The sequence below is a fragment of the Ziziphus jujuba genome, chromosome 6, assembly GCF_031755915.1.
Source record: "Ziziphus jujuba cultivar Dongzao chromosome 6, ASM3175591v1".
Lineage (NCBI taxonomy): Eukaryota > Viridiplantae > Streptophyta > Magnoliopsida > Rosales > Rhamnaceae > Ziziphus > Ziziphus jujuba.
In genome coordinates, this window is record NC_083384.1 from 23846929 (window position 1) to 23862669 (window position 15741).

Here is a 15741-nt window from a genome sequence, read left to right on the forward strand (position 1 = left end):
GTAAGGAAAATGTGGTTGCCGATGCATTATCCCTATGTACTATTTTCTACCTTAGATACTAGATTGCTTGGATTTGAACAATTGAAAGAACTTTATAAGCATGATAGTGACTTTGGCGAAATATTAGGAACTATACAAAACATGGTTTTAATAACTTTTACATCTTTGAGGGATATTTCTTTAGGGAAAATCAACTTTGTGTGCCTAATTGTAGCATTAGGAAATTGTTGGTGAGGGAAGGTCATGGTGGTGGCTTAATGGGTTATTTTGATGTCTTAAAAACTTTATTCTTATTGCAAGAACACTTTTATTACATGAAGAGAGATATGGAAAGAATCTGTGAAAGATGCTTAAATTGTCGAAAATCCAAGTCTAGGTTGAAACCGTAGGTTTGTATCTTCCGTCGTCGATTCTATCCTTTCCTTGGGTAGATTTGTTTATGGATTTTGTTCTTGGTTTACTTAGGTCTAGGATAGGTAAGGATTCAATTTTTGTTGTTGTGGATAGATTTTCTAAAATGGCAAATTGTATTGCATGAAATAAAACTGATGATGCATCTAATGTTGCTAACTTATTCTTTAAGGAAATTGTAAGGTTGTATGGTATGCCTAGAACTATTGTTTCTGATAGGGATGTAATGCAAATCCATCCGTGCCCGCACAACCGATAACCTGCTGAGTTGCTGACCCTATACGGATGAAGACCGGGCCGATTACTAGGGCTTAAGCTAAGAGGTTTAGGAACAACCTTGCTGCATTTATCCAGGAAGTTATTCATTCTCAAGAGGGCTTGTCTATACTCGAAGATCCAAGACCTGTTTTGGGCATACAAGTGGTGGAAGCCGATACGGACTCGGGCAACGATTTTGCTACATTCTGGAGTTCGGGTAGCAAGAAATGGTTCCAACTGTTTATGGATTCAATAAATATCACTAAGAGGTCATGGAAATAAGTGAAGGCAAAAGTAAAACCAACTTGTACAGACAGCTTCAAAATTTGGCCGAAAATTGTTGTATTGCTTGCTGGTTTTACTGTATTTTACTGAGTTGGCTTTTTCTCTTTCTTCCAAGTAAGGGCAACGTGTGAGACTCCATAATAAGCTTATCTGGCATCCTAAAAAGCATATTGAAGCTGATTTGGTACTTTTAAGGAATCCGAGCAGCATGAAATAGTTCCAATACTTCATGGATTCAGTGCATATATCTAAAAGGATATGGAATCAAGTCAAGGCAGATTCAAACCCATCCAAAAAGGGGTTGTGCGCATGGATTGAAGTTTGGCCTGTTTTTGTTGTTTTCTTACTAGCTTCTGAGTTGGATTTTTTTCTTTCTTCCAATCAACGGCAACGTGTGGGACTCCATAAAAATCTTATTTGGCATCCTAGAAAGCATATTCAAGATGATTTAGAGCTCATTTTGGTCAAAGATTTATCAAAGTCAACTTAGTCCAAAAGCCAGTATTTTAGTTTCCTAATTTGATTCTACTTTTTGTTTTAGGAAATTACCATTACTTTTTAGGTTTTTATTTATTTATTTGCTAGAAAAATAAGTTTAGGAAAGTTATTATTTTATTATTTTCATTGTAAATTAATTAATTCCTAATTCAAAATAAAAGAATTAATTAATCCAAATTAGATTAGGAAATGAGTAGATTTTCGGCCATAATAGGATTGTACAAGTCATGGCCGATTTTACCTTTTGTTTTTAGGGTTTTATTTTGTTTCCTCTTAGCCTATAAAAGGGCTTATTTTTTAGGAAGAACACACCATTAATAATATTCAGAATTTATTTTGTGAGATTGAATTTCTTTTTGTTCTTTTGAACACCTAAAACACCATTAAAGAGTGAGTGTTTTAGTTTGACTTCTCAATAGGCCTTCCTTCACCTATTGTGGAGTCTTCATTATATATCAAGGTTTCTAATCATAAGTTGGTTAGGGGTCAAGGTGACCATTAGAACTTGAACATAATTAGATCCGGGCTAATATAATAAAGGTTTAGGTGTAGGTCATCCTAGGTTTGTATCAAGATGCTAAGTTCTTAAGTTATTTTTGGAAAACTTTATGGGCTAAGTTAGGGACTAAAATTTTATTTTCAATTAATTTTCATCCATAAACTTATGGACAAATTGAAGTAGTAAATATGATTTTGTCTACATTGTTAAAGACTTTAATTAGTAGAAATTTAAGAACATGGGAAGAATGTTTGTCTCATGTTGAATATGCTTATAATAGATCTTTGCATTCGGCTACTAAATATACACCATTTGAGATTGTTTATGATTTTAATCCTTTGACTCTATTAGATTTAACACCTTTACTTTAAGTGAACGTGCTAATCTAGATGGAAAGCAAAAACATGATTATGTGAAGCAGATTGATGAAAAGACAAAGGCAAATATTAAGAGGAGGACCGAGCAAAATGCAAGGAATGCTAACCAAGGCCCGATTAGAGTTGTCTATGAACCTGGAGATTGGGTATGGTTGCATTCAAGAAAGGAGAGGTTTCCTGAACAAAGAAAGTCGAAGTTTATGCCCTATAGGGATGCACCTTTTCAAGTTTTGGAAAAGATTAATGAAAATGCTTACAAGCTTGACCTATTGGGTGAGTATAATGTGAGTGCTACATTTAATGTTGCTGATTTATCTCCATTTGCTACAAGTGATGACTTTGAGTTGAGGGAAAATCCTTTTCAAGAGGAGGGAAATGATGAGAATCCGCCCATACCTGTACAACCGATAATCCACTGGGCTGCAGATCCTATACAGATAAAGACCGGGCCAATCACTAGAGCTCAAGCCAAGAGATTTTAGGACAACCTAGCTGGATTTTTACAAGGAGTTATCAATTCTCAAAAGGGCTTGTCAATACCTGAAGATTCAAAGCTTGTTTGAAGCATCAAAGTGGTGGAAGCTGATATGGACCCCGAGTAGCTATTTTAGTGCATTTGTGGAGTCCAGGAAGCAAACAATGGGTTCAACACTTCATAAACTCAATTGACATCACTAAAAGGTCATGGAAACATGTCAAGACAGAATCAAAAGCAACCAAGGAGGCCATTTGCGAATGGAAGAGATTTTTGGCCAAATCTACTGTATTTGCCACTGGCTTTGTTGTATTTTGATGATTAAGCATTTTCTCTTTGTTCCAATCAAGGAAAACATATGGGAACCATAATTAATCCTATTTAGCATCCTCCATGGCACATTAGATCTGATTTGGAGCCTTTATAAGCTGAAAATTTATCAAAGTTAGCTTAGTTGTAAAATTAGTCAACTAGTTTCCAAATTTGAATTTGACTTTTTGTTTTTGGAAACAATATTTTATTTTGGTTTTTATTTAATTGTTTTCTGGACAAATTAACTTAGGATAGTTGATATTTTGTTATTTTAATTGTAAATTAATTAATTCTTAATTCAAAATAAAGGAATTTGTTAATATAATTTAGTTTCGGAAAAGAAGGTGAAATTCGGCCATGCTTGGTTTCCTATTCTGTATGGCCGGTTTTGACTATTCTTTTAGGGTTTTATTTTGTTCTTTCAAAGCCTATTTAAAGGCTTATTTTCAATGAGAAATCAGCTTACATATTATACAGAAAAATATTTGTGAGAAAGAATTCTCTTTGTTCTCTTTGAACTCCTAAAACACCATTTGAGAGAGTGTTTTAGTTTGACTTATCAATAGGACATCCATCACCTATTATGGCATCTTCGACATACCAAGGTTTCTAGTCATAGGTTGATTAGGGGTTGAGGTGACCATAAGAACTTGAGCTTAATTTTTCAATATGGGCTAATATAATACGGGTGTAGGTGCAAGTCAACCTAGGTTCGTATCAATTAGCTCATAAAACTCCACTATATCAAAGTAGTGATGCACTGATCTAAAAACATGGCTCTGCAACCACTATTGTAACATCCCGTCCCGAACCATGTCGGAATTTTTGCACGTTGACCGAGGTTGACCGTTGACCGTTGACCAAAGGGGTCAAAAGTTGACTTTTTGACCCGGTTGGAATTTTAGGTTGACTGAGGTACGGTTACGAAGTACACGTTGGCACGAGTTCGTAGACTGGTAGCACGTCGAAAATGGAGCTACGGTTTGAAAGTTTTGAGTAAAACAAGTTGAGGTCCAAACTGTCCAAGGGGTGCCGGAGTTGACTTTTTATTCATGCAAGGTTGAGCTTTGACTCATGCATGGTTGTGAAGTGCTCGTCGATACGAGTCCGTAGACTAGCGGCACGTCCAATTTGGACATGTGGTTTGAAAGTTATGGATCTGTAAAGTTTTTCAAATACTGTATTATTTTAATATTATTTTTACACGCATGACAATGTGCCACGTGTGACTCAATGAAGGTGACCATGTGTCAACATGGTGAAATGACACATGTCAACCATGTGTAAAAAAATCAAATTATTTTATTATTATTTTAAATAATAATATTATTATTAATATTATTTAATTATTTCTTTTTCCTTTTCCTTTTTCTTTTTCTTTTCCTTTTTCTTTTCTTTTTCTTTTTCTTTTTCTTTTTCTTTCCCCACGTGGGAAAACACCATTCTTTCTTTTTCTTTTTCTTTTTCTTTTTCTTTTCTTTTTTCCCTTCTTCTTCCCCGAAACACACACGACACACACATTTATTTTTCTTCCCTCCGGCCGTCCCTCTCTCTCTCCCGTGTTTTTGAATTCCGGCCACCCATAGCCCTCACGCGCCAGCCACCAAGGAAGCCCGCCACCTCGCGAGCTTGGCCGCCAAGTTTCACGGCCAGCCGCCGCCGGACGCGCGCCGATCGGGCCGGAGAAGCCGCCGGCCGGCCAAGTTTCTCTCTCCTCTTTTCTTGTGTTTTCCGGCCAGCCCACTCCCAATTGAGCCTCCTATCCCCCTATTTTGGGTCCTCTGAATCCAAAAATGGCCTCCAATCCCAGAAATTCGAAGCGGTTTGCGAGATATGGGGAAGTGAACACCGGCCGAAACTTTCCGACCAAATTCCGGCCACCTCCGGCGGAATTGGGGTCGATGGAGACCGGATTTGTGATCCTCGTCCCACGAGCTTCGATTCGGTATATCATTCGCCTATTTTGGTTAACGTTTGCGTTTAAGCCCCCGGGTACCGGGTATTATTTACCCGAATAAAATATTAATTTATTTGACTGTCTGTGAATTTTGTTCTAGGAGCACCGGTGAGTCGTAGAATTGATCCCGTGGTGGATCTTGGATTAATTGCGTGTTCCAGGTGAGTGACCCACCTTTAAAAATATTTTTGGGGTAATTAATTGTATTTATGTGGTATTAATTTGATATCTGTAATTTGTGCTCATGTGGTGTATTTTAAATATAATCGGGAAAAATATTATGTTATATATATATTTACCCATTGGTGTTAAATGAAATTTTGGGTCATTAGAAATTCCCGATTATTATTTCATTATGATTAAATGGTAATTATTACACATGAGCAAGTATTTTCAATAATTAATTGCGTTTGGATTTTATATCATTTTTGGGCAATTAATTATATTTAATTGGTATTTAAATTGATATTTAAATTATGCTCATGTGGTGTGATTTAATTATGGTCTTATTGTCGTTTAATTTATTATGCCTGAGCAAAGTGAATTTTGATGGTATTTGTACGTGGTTTTAAATTTGATTTTCCGGGCATAATTGGGCTAAATATTTTCCGAAAATATTTGGTTATATTTTATAAATTATGCCCGCGGTATTTTTATGGTTGCATCTCGTATTTCGAGGAAAATTGTGGTTTGTTGATTATCGCTGTTTCGTACCGGGTTGTTGAATAAAAATATGTGGGATGGTGTTTTGTGAAAATTTGGTATGCTTCCCACGGTGGTTTTTGGAAAAATGGTACGGTTGGTTGTTTATGTTTATTTTTAGACGCACTCATACAGTATTGGTGTTCTGGTGTATGGTGTATGGACACGTGATTTAGCACGCGGTTATTATATGGTTTAGCGTGCGGTTATTACTTCACCCGTGAGTTGCCATTGGACCGTGGGCAGGCAAGGTTATTGTTGTGCACAGCCGCCCCCCTCCTTGGCCGGGTGATGGTTTTTAGCAGTCGGTACTGTCGGGACGCCGAAGTGACCACTGCAGGTTTCTCTCTTTAACCTCCCGCCAGTCGGTGCTCGGGACGCTGGGTATCGGAGGGCATCACCGGTATATGGTGTGGTGCGTCAAGTGTAATTGTCGGTGTAAATTGCAATTAAAGTTTAAAACCCCAAAGGTGTTCAAAAAATTATTTATTATAATTTATTATAGAATATTTATATTTGGGGTATTTATTTATTTGTTTAATTGTTGTTTATTAATTCGTTTGGTTCCTTGGTTTTTGGGAAGTACGTACAAGGGTTTTGTGAAAATGTTTTAAAAGGGGAACATTTCAAACAGAGTGAATAGTGAGGATTTTGAGAGAAATTATTACTTCAAATATTTATTTATTTAATTGTTCGGTATTGCTTAATTAAACTCCTTAATTGTTATTATTTTATTATTATTAAAGGTGTATAGTAGTTAGGGTCACTCACTGAGATGATTAGCATCTCACACTCTTAAATTCCGTTCCCCTAGGTCCAGGTTGGAGACGTTGATTGTCCGGGGCGAGCCCAACGTCTCAGTTCGTTGCCGAAGGTTCAAGCAGGTTTTCTTCCCTTTTTCCTCTCTATCTTGTATTGTTTCCGTATCTGTCATTTTATAAATTCCGCATGTTTCTGTATAATGCTCTGTATACTGTATTGGACGTGTAGTTGTTTTTATGCACTGGGTTGCTGCTGTTGTTTTCTTTTGAAGTGCTAAAATTTGTGGAACAATTTGTAGTTTGTGGGAGGAATAAGGGGATGTTTTTAAGAAGTGTGTTTTCAGTGCAGGTAATTTGTGGTAAGTAAATCCCTTAGGGGAGGCTCTGCCGGATTTTCCGTTGGAGGGTTCGGTAGGGTTTCCCTGGGATCAGGGCTGTCTAGGGTTCCGGGGAAGGAATTCTGGACGGGTCCTGACAGTTGGTATCAGAGCTCTAGGTTCTAGTATTCCTAAGGGACTGTGCATTGTTGTGCATCCCATCCGTGTCTATTCTCTCGTTTTTCCGTCTTAAAGCGTTCTTTCCGTTTGTCTCAAAGCAAATTCGTTGCCCGAGTTTGAATAACTCTAATCTTCGAGGGTGTCAAAATATTTTTTTCCGATCGATTATTACAACTCAAATGCTTTTCAAAGTGGTATTTGAAATTAAAGGTGTTTTATTCAAGTATTTTTGGTTTGTGTTCGTACATGTATTTGTATGTATATTGTTTGTTATTATACTGCACCATATGGAGGCGGCGAACCATTGTGGTCCATGTAGAGCTAGCCCCATGATCATGTTGCCTACGAGTCCAGGGGATTGGACGGCCAATATAGGCAACCACCCTGGTTTGTATTGGTAGCAGAGTGTAGGCGACAGTTGGAATCATGGATCACGTAGTATGTAGAAGGTGTCGTACGTACCTCTATTACAAGCGTGCATATTTGTTTTATGTTATGGTTTTTCCAAGACCGACTTCAGCGACGTAAGAAATTTCGAGGACGAAATTTTGTAAGGGGGGAAGGTTGTAACATCCCGTCCCGAACCATGTCGGAATTTTTGCACGTTGACCGAGGTTGACTGTTGACCGTTGACCATTGACCAAAGGGGTCAAAAGTTGACTTTTTGACCCGGTTGGAATTTTAGGTTGACTGAGGTACGGTTACGAAGTACACGTTGGCACGAGTTCGTAGACTGGTAGCACGTCGAAAACGGAGCTACGGTTTGAAAGTTTTGAGTAAAACAAGTTGAGGTCCAAACTGTCCAAGGGGTGCCGGAGTTGACTTTTTATTCATGCAAGGTTGAGCTTTGACTCATGCATGGTTGTGAAGTGCTCGTCGATACGAGTCCGTAGACTAGCGGCACGTCCAATTTGGACATGTGGTTTGAAAGTTATGGATCTGTAAAGTTTTTCAAATACTGTATTATTTTAATATTATTTTTACACGCATGACAATGTGCCACGTGTGACTCAATGAAGGTGACCATGTGTCAACATGGTGAAATGACACATGTCAACCATGTGTAAAAAAATCAAATTATTTTATTATTATTTTAAATAATAATATTATTATTAATATTATTTAATTATTTCTTTTTCCTTTTCCTTTTTCTTTTTCTTTTCCTTTTTCTTTTCTTTTTCTTTTTCTTTTTCTTTTTCTTTTTCTTTTTCTTTCCCCACGTGGGAAAACACCATTCTTTCTTTTTCTTTTTCTTTTTCTTTTTCTTTTCTTTTTTCCCTTCTTCTTCCCCGAAACACACACGACACACACATTTATTTTTCTTCCCTCCGGCCGTCCCTCTCTCTCTCCCGTGTTTTTGAATTCCGGCCACCCATAGCCCTCACGCGCCAGCCACCAAGGAAGCCCGCCACCTCGCGAGCTTGGCCGCCAAGTTTCACGGCCAGCCGCCGCCGGACGCGCACCGATCGGGCCGGAGAAGCCGCCGGCCGGCCAAGTTTCTCTCTCCTCTTTTCTTGTGTTTTCCGGCCAGCCCACTCCCAATTGAGCCTCCTATCCCCCTATTTTGGGTCCTCTGAATCCAAAAATGGCCTCCAATCCCAGAAATTCGAAGCGGTTTGCGAGATATGGGGAAGTGAACACCGGCCGAAACTTTCCGACCAAATTCCGGCCACCTCCGGCGGAATTGGGGTCGATGGAGACCGGATTTGTGATCCTCGTCCCACGAGCTTCGATTCGGTATATCATTCGCCTATTTTGGTTAACGTTTGCGTTTAAGCCCCCGGGTACCGGGTATTATTTACCCGAATAAAATATTAATTTATTTGACTGTCTGTGAATTTTGTTCTAGGAGCACCGGTGAGTCGTAGAATTGATCCCGTGGTGGATCTTGGATTAATTGCGTGTTCCAGGTGAGTGACCCACCTTTAAAAATATTTTTGGGGTAATTAATTGTATTTATGTGGTATTAATTTGATATCTGTAATTTGTGCTCATGTGGTGTATTTTAAATATAATCGGGAAAAATATTATGTTATATATATATTTACCCATTGGTGTTAAATGAAATTTTGGGTCATTAGAAATTCCCGATTATTATTTCATTATGATTAAATGGTAATTATTACACATGAGCAAGTATTTTCAATAATTAATTGCGTTTGGATTTTATATCATTTTTGGGCAATTAATTATATTTAATTGGTATTTAAATTGATATTTAAATTATGCTCATGTGGTGTGATTTAATTATGGTCTTATTGTCGTTTAATTTATTATGCCTGAGCAAAGTGAATTTTGATGGTATTTGTACGTGGTTTTAAATTTGATTTTCCGGGCATAATTGGGCTAAATATTTTCCGAAAATATTTGGTTATATTTTATAAATTATGCCCGCGGTATTTTTATGGTTGCATCTCGTATTTCGAGGAAAATTGTGGTTTGTTGATTATCGCTGTTTCGTACCGGGTTGTTGAATAAAAATATGTGGGATGGTGTTTTGTGAAAATTTGGTATGCTTCCCACGGTGGTTTTTGGAAAAATGGTACGGTTGGTTGTTTATGTTTATTTTTAGACGCACTCATACAGTATTGGTGTTCTGGTGTATGGTGTATGGACACGTGATTTAGCACGCGGTTATTATATGGTTTAGCGTGCGGTTATTACTTCACCCGTGAGTTGCCATTGGACCGTGGGCAGGCAAGGTTATTGTTGTGCACAGCCGCCCCCCTCCTTGGCCGGGTGATGGTTTTTAGCAGTCGGTACTGTCGGGACGCCGAAGTGACCACTGCAGGTTTCTCTCTTTAACCTCCCGCCAGTCGGTGCTCGGGACGCTGGGTATCGGAGGGCATCACCGGTATATGGTGTGGTGCGTCAAGTGTAATTGTCGGTGTAAATTGCAATTAAAGTTTAAAACCCCAAAGGTGTTCAAAAAATTATTTATTATAATTTATTATAGAATATTTATATTTGGGGTATTTATTTATTTGTTTAATTGTTGTTTATTAATTCGTTTGGTTCCTTGGTTTTTGGGAAGTACGTACAAGGGTTTTGTGAAAATGTTTTAAAAGGGGAACATTTCAAACAGAGTGAATAGTGAGGATTTTGAGAGAAATTATTACTTCAAATATTTATTTATTTAATTGTTCGGTATTGCTTAATTAAACTCCTTAATTGTTATTATTTTATTATTATTAAAGGTGTATAGTAGTTAGGGTCACTCACTGAGATGATTAGCATCTCACACTCTTAAATTCCGTTCCCCTAGGTCCAGGTTGGAGACGTTGATTGTCCGGGGCGAGCCCAACGTCTCAGTTCGTTGCCGAAGGTTCAAGCAGGTTTTCTTCCCTTTTTCCTCTCTATCTTGTATTGTTTCCGTATCTGTCATTTTATAAATTCCGCATGTTTCTGTATAATGCTCTGTATACTGTATTGGACGTGTAGTTGTTTTTATGCACTGGGTTGCTGCTGTTGTTTTCTTTTGAAGTGCTAAAATTTGTGGAACAATTTGTAGTTTGTGGGAGGAATAAGGGGATGTTTTTAAGAAGTGTGTTTTCAGTGCAGGTAATTTGTGGTAAGTAAATCCCTTAGGGGAGGCTCTGCCGGATTTTCCGTTGGAGGGTTCGGTAGGGTTTCCCTGGGATCAGGGCTGTCTAGGGTTCCGGGGAAGGAATTCTGGACGGGTCCTGACAGTTGGTATCAGAGCTCTAGGTTCTAGTATTCCTAAGGGACTGTGCATTGTTGTGCATCCCATCCGTGTCTATTCTCTCGTTTTTCCGTCTTAAAGCATTCTTTCCGTTTGTCTCAAAGCAAATTCGTTGCCCGAGTTTGAATAACTCTAATCTTCGAGGGTGTCAAAATATTTTTTTCCGATCGATTATTACAACTCAAATGCTTTTCAAAGTGGTATTTGAAATTAAAGGTGTTTTATTCAAGTATTTTTGGTTTGTGTTCGTACATGTATTTGTATGTATATTGTTTGTTATTATACTGCACCATATGGAGGCGGCGAACCATTGTGGTCCATGTAGAGCTAGCCCCATGATCATGTTGCCTACGAGTCCAGGGGATTGGACGGCCAATATAGGCAACCACCCTGGTTTGTATTGGTAGCAGAGTGTAGGCGACAGTTGGAATCATGGATCACGTAGTATGTAGAAGGTGTCGTACGTACCTCTATTACAAGCGTGCATATTTGTTTTATGTTATGGTTTTTCCAAGACCGACTTCAGCGACGTAAGAAATTTCGAGGACGAAATTTTGTAAGGGGGGAAGGTTGTAACATCCCGTCCCGAACCATGTCGGAATTTTTGCACGTTGACCGAGGTTGACTGTTGACCGTTGACCGTTGACCAAAGGGGTCAAAAGTTGACTTTTTGACCCGGTTGGAATTTTAGGTTGACTGAGGTACGGTTACGAAGTACACGTTGGCACGAGTTCGTAGACTGGTAGCACGTCGAAAACGGAGCTACGGTTTGAAAGTTTTGAGTAAAACAAGTTGAGGTCCAAACTGTCCAAGGGGTGCCGGAGTTGACTTTTTATTCATGCAAGGTTGAGCTTTGACTCATGCATGGTTGTGAAGTGCTCGTCGATACGAGTCCGTAGACTAGCGGCACGTCCAATTTGGACATGTGGTTTGAAAGTTATGGATCTGTAAAGTTTTTCAAATACTGTATTATTTTAATATTATTTTTACACGCATGACAATGTGCCACGTGTGACTCAATGAAGGTGACCATGTGTCAACATGGTGAAATGACACATGTCAACCATGTGTAAAAAAATCAAATTATTTTATTATTATTTTAAATAATAATATTATTATTAATATTATTTAATTATTTCTTTTTCCTTTTCCTTTTTCTTTTTCTTTTCCTTTTTCTTTTCTTTTTCTTTTTCTTTTTCTTTTTCTTTCCCCACGTGGGAAAACACCATTCTTTCTTTTTCTTTTTCTTTTTCTTTTTCTTTTCTTTTTTCCCTTCTTCTTCCCCGAAACACACACGACACACACATTTATTTTTCTTCCCTCCGGCCGTCCCTCTCTCTCTCCCGTGTTTTTGAATTCCGGCCACCCATAGCCCTCACGCGCCAGCCACCAAGGAAGCCCGCCACCTCGCGAGCTTGGCCGCCAAGTTTCACGGCCAGCCGCCGCCGGACGCGCGCCGATCGGGCCGGAGAAGCCGCCGGCCGGCCAAGTTTCTCTCTCCTCTTTTCTTGTGTTTTCCGGCCAGCCCACTCCCAATTGAGCCTCCTATCCCCCTATTTTGGGTCCTCTGAATCCAAAAATGGCCTCCAATCCCAGAAATTCGAAGCGGTTTGCGAGATATGGGGAAGTGAACACCGGCCGAAACTTTCCGACCAAATTCCGGCCACCTCCGGCGGAATTGGGGTCGATGGAGACCGGATTTGTGATCCTCGTCCCACGAGCTTCGATTCGGTATATCATTCGCCTATTTTGGTTAACGTTTGCGTTTAAGCCCCCGGGTACCGGGTATTATTTACCCGAATAAAATATTAATTTATTTGACTGTCTGTGAATTTTGTTCTAGGAGCACCGGTGAGTCGTAGAATTGATCCCGTGGTGGATCTTGGATTAATTGCGTGTTCCAGGTGAGTGACCCACCTTTAAAAATATTTTTGGGGTAATTAATTGTATTTATGTGGTATTAATTTGATATCTGTAATTTGTGCTCATGTGGTGTATTTTAAATATAATCGGGAAAAATATTATGTTATATATATATTTACCCATTGGTGTTAAATGAAATTTTGGGTCATTAGAAATTCCCGATTATTATTTCATTATGATTAAATGGTAATTATTACACATGAGCAAGTATTTTCAATAATTAATTGCGTTTGGATTTTATATCATTTTTGGGCAATTAATTATATTTAATTGGTATTTAAATTGATATTTAAATTATGCTCATGTGGTGTGATTTAATTATGGTCTTATTGTCGTTTAATTTATTATGCCTGAGCAAAGTGAATTTTGATGGTATTTGTACGTGGTTTTAAATTTGATTTTCCGGGCATAATTGGGCTAAATATTTTCCGAAAATATTTGGTTATATTTTATAAATTATGCCCGCGGTATTTTTATGGTTGCATCTCGTATTTCGAGGAAAATTGTGGTTTGTTGATTATCGCTGTTTCGTACCGGGTTGTTGAATAAAAATATGTGGGATGGTGTTTTGTGAAAATTTGGTATGCTTCCCACGGTGGTTTTTGGAAAAATGGTACGGTTGGTTGTTTATGTTTATTTTTAGACGCACTCATACAGTATTGGTGTTCTGGTGTATGGTGTATGGACACGTGATTTAGCACGCGGTTATTATATGGTTTAGCGTGCGGTTATTACTTCACCCGTGAGTTGCCATTGGACCGTGGGCAGGCAAGGTTATTGTTGTGCACAGCCGCCCCCCTCCTTGGCCGGGTGATGGTTTTTAGCAGTCGGTACTGTCGGGACGCCGAAGTGACCACTGCAGGTTTCTCTCTTTAACCTCCCGCCAGTCGGTGCTCGGGACGCTGGGTATCGGAGGGCATCACCGGTATATGGTGTGGTGCGTCAAGTGTAATTGTCGGTGTAAATTGCAATTAAAGTTTAAAACCCCAAAGGTGTTCAAAAAATTATTTATTATAATTTATTATAGAATATTTATATTTGGGGTATTTATTTATTTGTTTAATTGTTGTTTATTAATTCGTTTGGTTCCTTGGTTTTTGGGAAGTACGTACAAGGGTTTTGTGAAAATGTTTTAAAAGGGGAACATTTCAAACAGAGTGAATAGTGAGGATTTTGAGAGAAATTATTACTTCAAATATTTATTTATTTAATTGTTCGGTATTGCTTAATTAAACTCCTTAATTGTTATTATTTTATTATTATTAAAGGTGTATAGTAGTTAGGGTCACTCACTGAGATGATTAGCATCTCACACTCTTAAATTCCGTTCCCCTAGGTCCAGGTTGGAGACGTTGATTGTCCGGGGCGAGCCCAACGTCTCAGTTCGTTGCCGAAGGTTCAAGCAGGTTTTCTTCCCTTTTTCCTCTCTATCTTGTATTGTTTCCGTATCTGTCATTTTATAAATTCCGCATGTTTCTGTATAATGCTCTGTATACTGTATTGGACGTGTAGTTGTTTTTATGCACTGGGTTGCTGCTGTTGTTTTCTTTTGAAGTGCTAAAATTTGTGGAACAATTTGTAGTTTGTGGGAGGAATAAGGGGATGTTTTTAAGAAGTGTGTTTTCAGTGCAGGTAATTTGTGGTAAGTAAATCCCTTAGGGGAGGCTCTGCCGGATTTTCCGTTGGAGGGTTCGGTAGGGTTTCCCTGGGATCAGGGCTGTCTAGGGTTCCGGGGAAGGAATTCTGGACGGGTCCTGACAGTTGGTATCAGAGCTCTAGGTTCTAGTATTCCTAAGGGACTGTGCATTGTTGTGCATCCCATCCGTGTCTATTCTCTCGTTTTTCCGTCTTAAAGCGTTCTTTCCGTTTGTCTCAAAGCAAATTCGTTGCCCGAGTTTGAATAACTCTAATCTTCGAGGGTGTCAAAATATTTTTTTCCGATCGATTATTACAACTCAAATGCTTTTCAAAGTGGTATTTGAAATTAAAGGTGTTTTATTCAAGTATTTTTGGTTTGTGTTCGTACATGTATTTGTATGTATATTGTTTGTTATTATACTGCACCATATGGAGGCGGCGAACCATTGTGGTCCATGTAGAGCTAGCCCCATGATCATGTTGCCTACGAGTCCAGGGGATTGGACGGCCAATATAGGCAACCACCCTGGTTTGTATTGGTAGCAGAGTGTAGGCGACAGTTGGAATCATGGATCACGTAGTATGTAGAAGGTGTCGTACGTACCTCTATTACAAGCGTGCATATTTGTTTTATGTTATGGTTTTTCCAAGACCGACTTCAGCGACGTAAGAAATTTCGAGGACGAAATTTTGTAAGGGGGGAAGGTTGTAACATCCCGTCCCGAACCATGTCGGAATTTTTGCACGTTGACCGAGGTTGACTGTTGACCGTTGACCATTGACCAAAGGGGTCAAAAGTTGACTTTTTGACCCGGTTGGAATTTTAGGTTGACTGAGGTACGGTTACGAAGTACACGTTGGCACGAGTTCGTAGACTGGTAGCACGTCGAAAACGGAGCTACGGTTTGAAAGTTTTGAGTAAAACAAGTTGAGGTCCAAACTGTCCAAGGGGTGCCGGAGTTGACTTTTTATTCATGCAAGGTTGAGCTTTGACTCATGCATGGTTGTGAAGTGCTCGTCGATACGAGTCCGTAGACTAGCGGCACGTCCAATTTGGACATGTGGTTTGAAAGTTATGGATCTGTAAAGTTTTTCAAATACTGTATTATTTTAATATTATTTTTACACGCATGACAATGTGCCACGTGTGACTCAATGAAGGTGACCATGTGTCAACATGGTGAAATGACACATGTCAACCATGTGTAAAAAAATCAAATTATTTTATTATTATTTTAAATAATAATATTATTATTAATATTATTTAATTATTTCTTTTTCCTTTTCCTTTTTCTTTTTCTTTTCCTTTTTCTTTTCTTTTTCTTTTTCTTTTTCTTTTTCTTTTTCTTTTTCTTTCCCCACGTGGGAAAACACCATTCTTTCTTTTTCTTTTTCTTTTTCTTTTTCTTTTCTTTTTTCCCTTCTTCTTCCCCGAAACACACACG